Consider the following 9178-nt stretch of genomic DNA (forward strand, 5'->3'; position numbering starts at 1 on the left):
GGAGTCAGGAAATGTGAGGAGCCTGCGTCCCTGAATTACCGCCTGGAGGAGAGCTGTCACATATCTGGAAAGCCCAATTAGACTTTGGAGCAAAATATATCTTTCTATGGTGGTAAGTCTTTGAAATATTGAAGTTTATTTGTTTAAACAGCCAGGGTTAACTAAACAGTTACTAATAAGTGTGAAGTTTCCCTGACTACACTTTACCCACCAATCTCAGTGCCTTCACCATTCCCTAGGTTACTTTTATTATCAGTATATTACTTCGACTTTTTGATTATACATTCATATACCATATATATTCTCATGGAAAACACATTTTGTATGGGTGCCTTTTGTTTCATTTTGTTTTGTTTTTATTTACATGAACATTATATTAAATGTATCTATTTAATATATGCGACTTGTCTTTTTGATTCAATAATACATTTTTGAGCTCTAAACATGTTAGCGTATGTAAGGCTAATTCATTCCTTTTAAATGCTCCATCATATTTCTGAGTATGGCTGTTTTCACACGTTATCTAGATATTCCCATGTTGAGAAATGTGAGAGACTGTTTTTCAATTTTTTTCCAACAAGGTAGATACTGAGAAGCAGAAATATATATTTTGTTTTACTAGGTGCCAGAAATAGACCTTCAAAATGCTGTTACTAATTTACTTCCCCACCAGCCCTGATGATACCTGTCTTACCCATAACCTTCACCAATACTTAATATTGTCAAATTTTTAAATTATTTTGCCATTTAGATCATAAATCATGTCCCTCACAAAGTGATAGCCCTCAAATTCTCAGAGGTTTATCTACATATACATGGTAAAATTAAGTAATTAATTCTAGACATCCAGCTCACGTGGTTATTTCTCTGAGTGAATCGTCTACATTTGACCTTTTTGGATAATTTGTAGTTTTCTACCCAAAATCCATTCACTTACCTAAAGGGAAAATTTGCTTTAGACTAGAGAAGTGAAAAAAAAAATCCACTCCTTTATTTTTCAAAGGTGCCAAACTTCAAGAATTCTTATAAAATTATTTCAATATGGTTTATCAAGACTTCTCCAACTCAAACCAATGGAGACACCACAAGTCATTTAATTTCGTGTTTTAATATTAATGCAATTCATCTGTATTAGAGAAATGTTGCCAGAGAAACAGACCCATGTGTGTGATTTTAAACTTAATCTAAACCAGGAATCAGCAACCTTTAGCAATTTCAAGAGTGGTGAAAGAGATGATTTCCTTTCTGTAGAGAGAAGGTGGACTCGGGTATAACTGGGCCCTCCTCCAGGGCTGGATATTACATAAGACGTTCTTTCTAAGGTGTTAAGTGGACACTAAAACACAAGCTAATAAAACATGACCCTTGCAAATGGATTTTGAAGTCAAAAGAAAGGTTTGTAGGATTAATAGAATAAATTGGCTCCCCCCGCCATCTTTCCCTCATTTCAATCTCATCTTCTTCTTTAGTGTGGTTATGCATGTGCATTCGTCAGAATCTTTGCTCTTGCAGCAGCCCCTGCCCAGGGCATCCTAACTTCATCTCTTCTGTTTTATCCACTCTTAGGCATCCTCAAGTCTCAGCTCCAACATCAAGTCCTCTGCCTGAGCATCACCCTCCCTTTCCTTTGAGTTTTCTACTCTCTCCCTTGTATTCTTAAAGTGATTATAAAGTTGGGTATTGCACCGAAAGTTTTTAATTCATATACTGGCGGTGCTAGTTACTCATGTTGTGACCTGGAACAAATGATTTATGCTCTCTAAACCCCAGTTTCTTCAGCTTCAAAATGGCAATACCGCAATAACAAATTCAGTGGGCAGTTACTAGTATTAACACCACACATGCAAAATGCTTAGCACAGAGCCTGGCACTGTTAAATACACGTTAGCTCTTCTTAGCACTCCCGTAATACCTTGTTATGCACAGACTTTGGGACTTATCCCATTGTATTGTAATTGTCAATTTTATTGCCTTTCCTTCAGTGACTGTAGTTCCCTGAAGGCAGGGGACATTTCTTGATCATTTGAGTATCATAGCACATTTGCAATGTAAATAGCTACTTATGAGATGTTTGGCAAATGGATGAATGTGAACTTGGCAAGTCTATTTGGACAGTCTGCCAATCTCAAACCTGTTATGCACACACATGGGTTTCTAATGCAGAGGTGAGGCCACTTTCAGTTCAAGGCCAAGAGAACCAAGACCATAAAAAGAGAAGAAAATGTTTTTAGGGCCCTGTATCTGGCATTTTCCCATCTCAATGTTCTAATCCAAATAATTATGGTTTAGGGACTAATAATTTTAAAAGATTCATTTTTTAGAGTTAATTTTGAGGTTTGCAAGTAAAAATACTGCCTCCCAACTGAGACAACTTAGTTTTCATAGGGCTTCTACCTTATTATATTTATGCACACAATTTACAAACATCCAAACTCCATACACAAAAGCACGTTTCTTTAGGAAAAAAAAAAAAAAAAAAGACTTCATTTGCATGCCAAGTCAGCATTCCAGGGGCATTTTACAGGGAAGTAAAAGTCCTTGGAAATGAGAAGCAGTGAAAGAGGGTCAGATTCACATTCCACAGGAGTCCACTGGGGGCTGTGCTTCTGACCCTTGGACTGTGTCTACAAGAGAAGGAACAACCATTCTGACAGAGAATTAATGTTTCATAGGCTCTCTGGCAGCGGGACGGAGCAGCCCAACTGCACCCACCCAAGTCTGAAACACTGCCTGGCGCCGGCTGTTGGGTCTGACATTCTGTGAGCAAGCTTTCAGCAAAAGAAAGCAGCCTTGGGGTAGTCCACAGGTTCTAGAATGGCTCTGGTTGGCCTGATCCTTGGACCTAGTTGCCAGTGCTTGCACATACCCACCAATGTTCCTCATGGGTTAAACACCATAACCAGCCCACCTGATTTCCTACCACTATCTGATCACCTGTCCTTTAAGCTGCCCCATTGCCTTTCAATGAGGGGACTGGGGCTCCCTTCCCCAAGATGAAACGACACTTCGGGACTCTGTGCACTCCATCACCTCCAGGAGGAAAAGCGACCTTCTGGCGGGGGATGGGAAGCTCCAGGCATCTGCAAGATCACAGCAAGATCTTGCAAGATGCAAGATCATCTGCAAGTCTAGGGCATAGGAAGGTCCAGGGACCCTCCTGTTCTTCTTCCTCCCAGGTGTCACCAGGCCCGAGCCCCTCTCAGGAGCAGGCCACAGGATCAAGGGTGTGAATCTGGAGCCACCCTGCCTGGACTCGAATTTCAGCTCTGCTATGTGGTAGCCGTGTGACCTCGGGCAAGCTACTTCATCTCTCTGGCCTCAGGTTTCTCCCTTGACAAATGGGGATGAGAACAGTGTCAACCCCACGGGGATGTTGTACTGAGGACATAGAGTCATCCATGAAATGCTCTAGCCTCAGGCTAAATACTACCCCTTACCCCAATCAACTTCTCTTCACAGCGTCATCACTACTTATGTTATACTTATTGCTACATTATCCACTCCCCCACAAGAATACAAACTCTGAAAAGGGAAGAGCCGTGACTTTTTGCTCCTGGCTGTAGTCACAGAGCTAAGAACAACATGAGGCACAGAGTAGGTATTTAATCAGTAAGTATTCGTTGATGAATGAATTTTGCACTGGCACATATTAAGACATTGATAATTGTTAGTTATTTTATTGTTTATCATAATTATTATTAGCTTGCCATAAGGATTAGATAACATGGAAAATACATGGTACCCAGGATGTGTGCAGTACATGGTGAATAAAGGCTAGAAAGAGAGAAAGGGAGGAGAAATGGAAGAAAGGCAAGAAGGGCAGCCACATTCCCAAGCAAAGATGCTGGGAAAATAACCAACTTAATGTCTGGGTGGGCAGTGAGGGCAAAGGGGTGGTTAGTGTAAGGAGAGCGTGGAGACAGAGCCAGACCATATCAATTCTTGGCCAAACACCTATTTGTAAGTGAAGCTCATAGGTCAAGAAGACAAGGTCACCAAGAGAAATCACATTCACCTAGAGTGATTCAGGGCTGTGTTGGTGCTGGGTAACTGCTGCATTTGGGATCTGGAGGCACCTCCTGTATCAGAGACAGCTTCTTTTTGCTATTTTCTAGAGTTAGGAAACTAGAGATGCAAAGCTCGGCTGCCTGCTCAGATGGAAGTCCCCTTCCGCCCTGCGTCAATACACATGTATTATGCACATAGGTGGCTGGTCATAGGCTAGTTACATGGGGATATTGCTTTCTTTCCAGGTGACTCTGAGGAGTAATTGAAAGAGAATAAGTACAGAGAGTACCCAGCCAGGTTCCCAGGACACAATAGACAATAGACAGCACCGGCTAGGGGTGCATAGTCAGAGCCTTGCACACAGGCACTAACGCAATGCCTGCTCACCGAAGCAAGGGGACCAGGTTGAAATATGCCATATCAAGAACCATACAAACCTTGTCTACCTTCCACCTTCTACACAGGAAAACAAGATAATTCGAAGTGTTTTCATAAATGAACATGCAAGATGTCTGCTTTGCAGGCTTCCAAGAAAGCAATGCGTGTGCCTCACCAAGCCTACTCTCGGTAGCAAATCCAGGACTAACTTTATTCTCTAGTCTGCAGTTCCCAATTTGTCCAAGAATCCAAAGATTAAAAAGGGCTTGGTAATCTAGGTCCATTTCTCCTGTCTGTCCGTTATGATTTTCTCAAATTTTTGGAAACTCTAGGTATTCTTTTTCTAGTTTGCATTTGAATGCCTGCTGGTCAGTACCTTGCTACTTTAATAACATCTCTTTAAAATTCTCCCTCACTTCCTCTTTCCATCTCTCCCCTCCTCCCTTACTTTCCCCCAAGGCTTTTGTTATCAGAATTTCACCCTCTCCTTAGAGGGAACGTTTTAGCAGCATGGGTTTATGGCTACCGTAAAGAAGAAAGTTGGAAAGGCAAAGCCGGACGTGATCCCCAGCTTTATAACAAACTCCTGTCAAAACATAACAAACCACAGCCAGACATGAGCTGCAGTGACAGAATGCAAGACCATAAAGATGATGGAGATCAGATGGGACAGGCACTTTATAGAAACAAACACCTTTCTTGCAAACAGATAGGGTGAGTGGAACACTGAAATCCTTCCCCGGGAAGAAAAAAAAAAGAAAAAAAACAATGGTGGGAAGAAATAAGGGCAAAAACATAAAATTCAAATGACAGCCCAGCCCAAGGAGATAAACCCAAGGCAGACAAAGAATCCAATTTTACTAAATCAAGTCGACATCTCCTCCTGACTTTAATTGACCTCAGTACGCCGGATCCTGAACAAACATAAAATTAAGAAGCGGGTAACACCCAGTAGAGAAATGAACCGTCAGTGCGTAGGTGTTTGAAGTTTCACTCTCTCAGGACATGATTCTGTATAGGAAATGTGAAATCATCCATTCCACTGGGGACAACCACTAAGGAGCCATCACATGGCATGAGTCCGGGGATTCAATTAAGAGTTACACATGGAAGGTTCTGGATCTGAGTTCTGGATCTGAAATATGTCCAAACACCAATTCAGGTTTCTATGGTATTGTCATAATTGGAAAGAAGTAGGCAGGCACAGGAAGAGGAAGTGAAACTAATCTATACAGTTTATTGGGATGCCAAGATCCGTGGAAAAATCTTTTCTTCTATTAAATTAGGAGCATTATAAATGGAAAAAATACTGCGTGGGTCTGTATTTCATGGAGCCCTTTAGTTATTGAGAGCAGTATGCTTTGAAAAATCTCCCCATAGTCTCCCTGGCTTTCCTCTGCCAGATGTTCTTTCTGATTGGTCTTCCCTCCTTTATTTTTTTGGGTTATTCTTTGTCATCGTGAGCTCCCAGCTTAGGAACCACTTCTTCCAGGGTGCCTTCTCTGATTGCCACAGGCTGTCGGCTAGGCATACTCTTGTGAATGCCATTAACAACCTACACTTCTCTGCTGTACTATTTTCCACATTGCAGCAGTTTTTGAATTTGACCACACCTGGGGAGTGCTGGGGTACAGTGTCTCAGAGCCTCCAGTTGTCATCACACATCTCCTCTCTGATGGGTTGCTGAGAGAGCGGTCGGGATTCTCAGAAGACAAAAACAAAAACAAAAACTTCCATTTCTTTCTGTTTCTTCCTTACTAGGTAACATGCTGGCTGCCTTTTTATCCTGCCAGAAACTGCAAGGCTCACCCTGCTGGTGACACCAGGGTGCAGACCCTGCTCAAGAAGACTTGATCCTACCAAGTGAAAACCCCCCGCAGGGGCACTTTGCCTGAGAGGACAAATATTTCCCTTTCAAACTACTGGGACCGAAGTGAAGCCATGTGGTGAGATGATTTTGGAAAGCAAATTTGCAAGGTGGAGTCTCTTCTCTAACATTCCCCAATGGTTATGTTTCTGAGACTGCCCACACTCCACTTAACATGTTTAAATACAATTGAGTGCCGAGCTTTACTCAAGGTTCATTATAGTGAGGACTTTGCATAATGAATTTGTTGGAGATGAGGGATTTGCAGCAATTCAAGAAGGTAATTCCTGGAGCCACCAGGCCATCGTGAGCATGTATGAATTGATAACCGGGGTGATCATTCGTGCAATTTCAGGCTGTGGAGATATGAACAATATCTCACTAGTGGATAATATCAGTTGTCAAGGCATATGTTTTATCACCCCCAGAACTCCCTCTTGTTTTTGCAAGCTGCTGGTGAATATCTTTGACTTTTTTTCTCCCTGACAGCATAGAACCTTGGAAGGGGTTTCTTCTTCTTCTTTTTCCTTCTTTTACCAAAGAAGTTAATAGCAGAGAAAAATTTTAAAAAATCAAGATTGAAAATAAAAATATTATGAATAGCCATTTCATCAGCAATTTAAACACTATGGAAAGGATTCTAAATGCATATTTTAATATCTGTAGCCAACGCAGGGAGGATTTCGTGTATGTCAGAAGCACTGGCTCACGCCTGTAATCCTAGCACTCTGGGAGGCCGAGGTGGGCGGATTGTTTGAGCTCAGGAGTTCGAGACCAGCCTGAGCAAGAGCGAGACCCCGTCTCTACTAAAAATAGAAAGAAATTAATCGGACAACTAAAAAAAATATATAGAAAAAATTAGCCGGGCATGGTGGCACATGTCTGTAGTCCCAGCTACTCGGGAGGCTGAGGCAGGAGGATCACCTGAGCCCAGGAGTTTGAGGTTGCTGTGAGCTAGGCTGACGCCACGGCACTCACTCTAGCTAGGGCAACAGAGTGAGACTCTGTCTCAAAAAAAACCAAAAAAAAACCCAACAAAAAAAAGAAGCACTGCTCTCTCTGCCTGAGTAATTATCAAGTTGGGTTGTAATTGTCTGCTACGTCTCTCTAGTCTCTGATTATCCAAAAGTTCCCTGATGGAAGAGACCATAGCTATCCGTATCACTTCTATGTCTTGAATGTACAAAACAGTGCCTGGCACGGTTGCCAAATAATTAATATGTTCATTCATCACACGGAGTCTCTAACAGCTGGAAGATTGAGCTCACCAGGTAGGGTAGGAGCTGAATCTGGTGGATATGACCCAGGAAAAAGGATAAGCCTATATACAAGGTGTAGGCAAGAAAAATCACCCAAGAGGTACGTTCTGAGTTAGAATTAAATGAGTCAGACTACTTGGAAGGGGAAACCAACAGCAAGCTAAGACAAACATGAGGGACCCAGGTAGGGAAGAGGTAAGGAGTGTGTTCCAAATCGACATGGAAATTAGTGCTGCCAGGGAATGTTTTCCTTGATTCTTGAGGCTTCTTGCCTATGGAGCGATCCCCAATAAGGTGACAGCCCTCACCTTTCCCTGTCCCTTATTTACTCCACCTGAGAAAGCAGAGAGGTGATAAGGGTGACGAAATCCTATCAGAGAGTTTAAACTTTATAAGGAGAAACTGGGCATGCGCAGGCATTCCCTTCCTTTTCTCATTTGTGGATATGAGCTCTTCAGGGAGTGCATGTTCCACCCAAGTTCTTTTGGGGTAAACCCTGTCCTACAGGCTGATCAAGCCGTGCTGGTGAGGGAGTGGGGGAGTCAACTTGTTGCTGTACTTAATATTAGCAGCGTCACTTGCCTGGAGACATAAGCCATGTTCTCTAACAACTGTTTATACCTGAGTTATAGGTAGATGGCATGTTTCACATCTACCTTTGTCTTTTTTTCTTCAAGTGGTTCAGAATTTCAGGGTTAAAAAGTGTCATTTATGGGAATCTCAACTCACTGACAAATAGTTGACAGGTAGCAAATAAATGTCAACCCAATTCAGCTCCACAAATGCTTTTCACACATCTACTATGTGTTATGTTTCAGAGTGATCACAGCAATAACCAAGACAAGATTTCAGGTCAGGCCAGGGCTACCTATGCAATGTTCTAGACTCAAGACAGAGGAGCCTATCTCTGAGGTCATGAAAGCTGCTTCAAAAACAAAAGCCAACTGCCCAGCATGCAGGTTTCTATATCCAAACTCTTTAGCTGACCTAGGCTTTTGCAGCCCGGAATGCATCTTGTAACATTAGTTCCTTGAGGGCGAGAATTCTGCCTTAGACTCTATCTTGGTCCCAACATTTGAAACAAGGCTTAGCTTATAGCATAATATTGGATGGTTGGATAGAGGGATGGATGGATGAAAAGATGGAGGAATCCTACAGGCTAGAAGAAGATGTGTGTTAAAAAGAAAATAAAAATCACCTCTGCTTCCAGTGATTATAGCAGTGAGGTAGAGAGAATTTGAGCTCTCCTTACAATTATGCTTCTAAATCAATTATGTAAATTTAGAAAGAGGTTTTTAAAAATAATATAGTGGGGATTTTTCTTAGATTAAGAGCCATATTTCAACACTACAAGTAAAGGTGTTTCCAAATAAAGACAGATGATGTCTACTAGGTAGGTGGATAACAAATCTATACAAAGAGGCTACTGCCACTTCCTTCCATGAATCTTTTCTTTTGCTCCTACAGCCAGTGAACCATCAGTGGAAAAGTGAAACTTACTGTTTGGTAGGGAAGGCTGCTTTGATTTTCTAGATGCATGTGTCAGGTACCAGTTTGGAGAAACAACGCCAAGTGCTTATTTAGACTTGGAGAAACCACAGACTGGATTATACATTTCAAGAGGAGCAAATAAAGAGAAAAACAAAAACTATGAATGTCCGGCACA

This window comes from Propithecus coquereli, unplaced genomic scaffold (assembly GCF_000956105.1).
Source record: "Propithecus coquereli isolate 6110/MARCELLA unplaced genomic scaffold, Pcoq_1.0 Scaffold13, whole genome shotgun sequence".
NCBI lineage: Eukaryota > Metazoa > Chordata > Mammalia > Primates > Indriidae > Propithecus > Propithecus coquereli.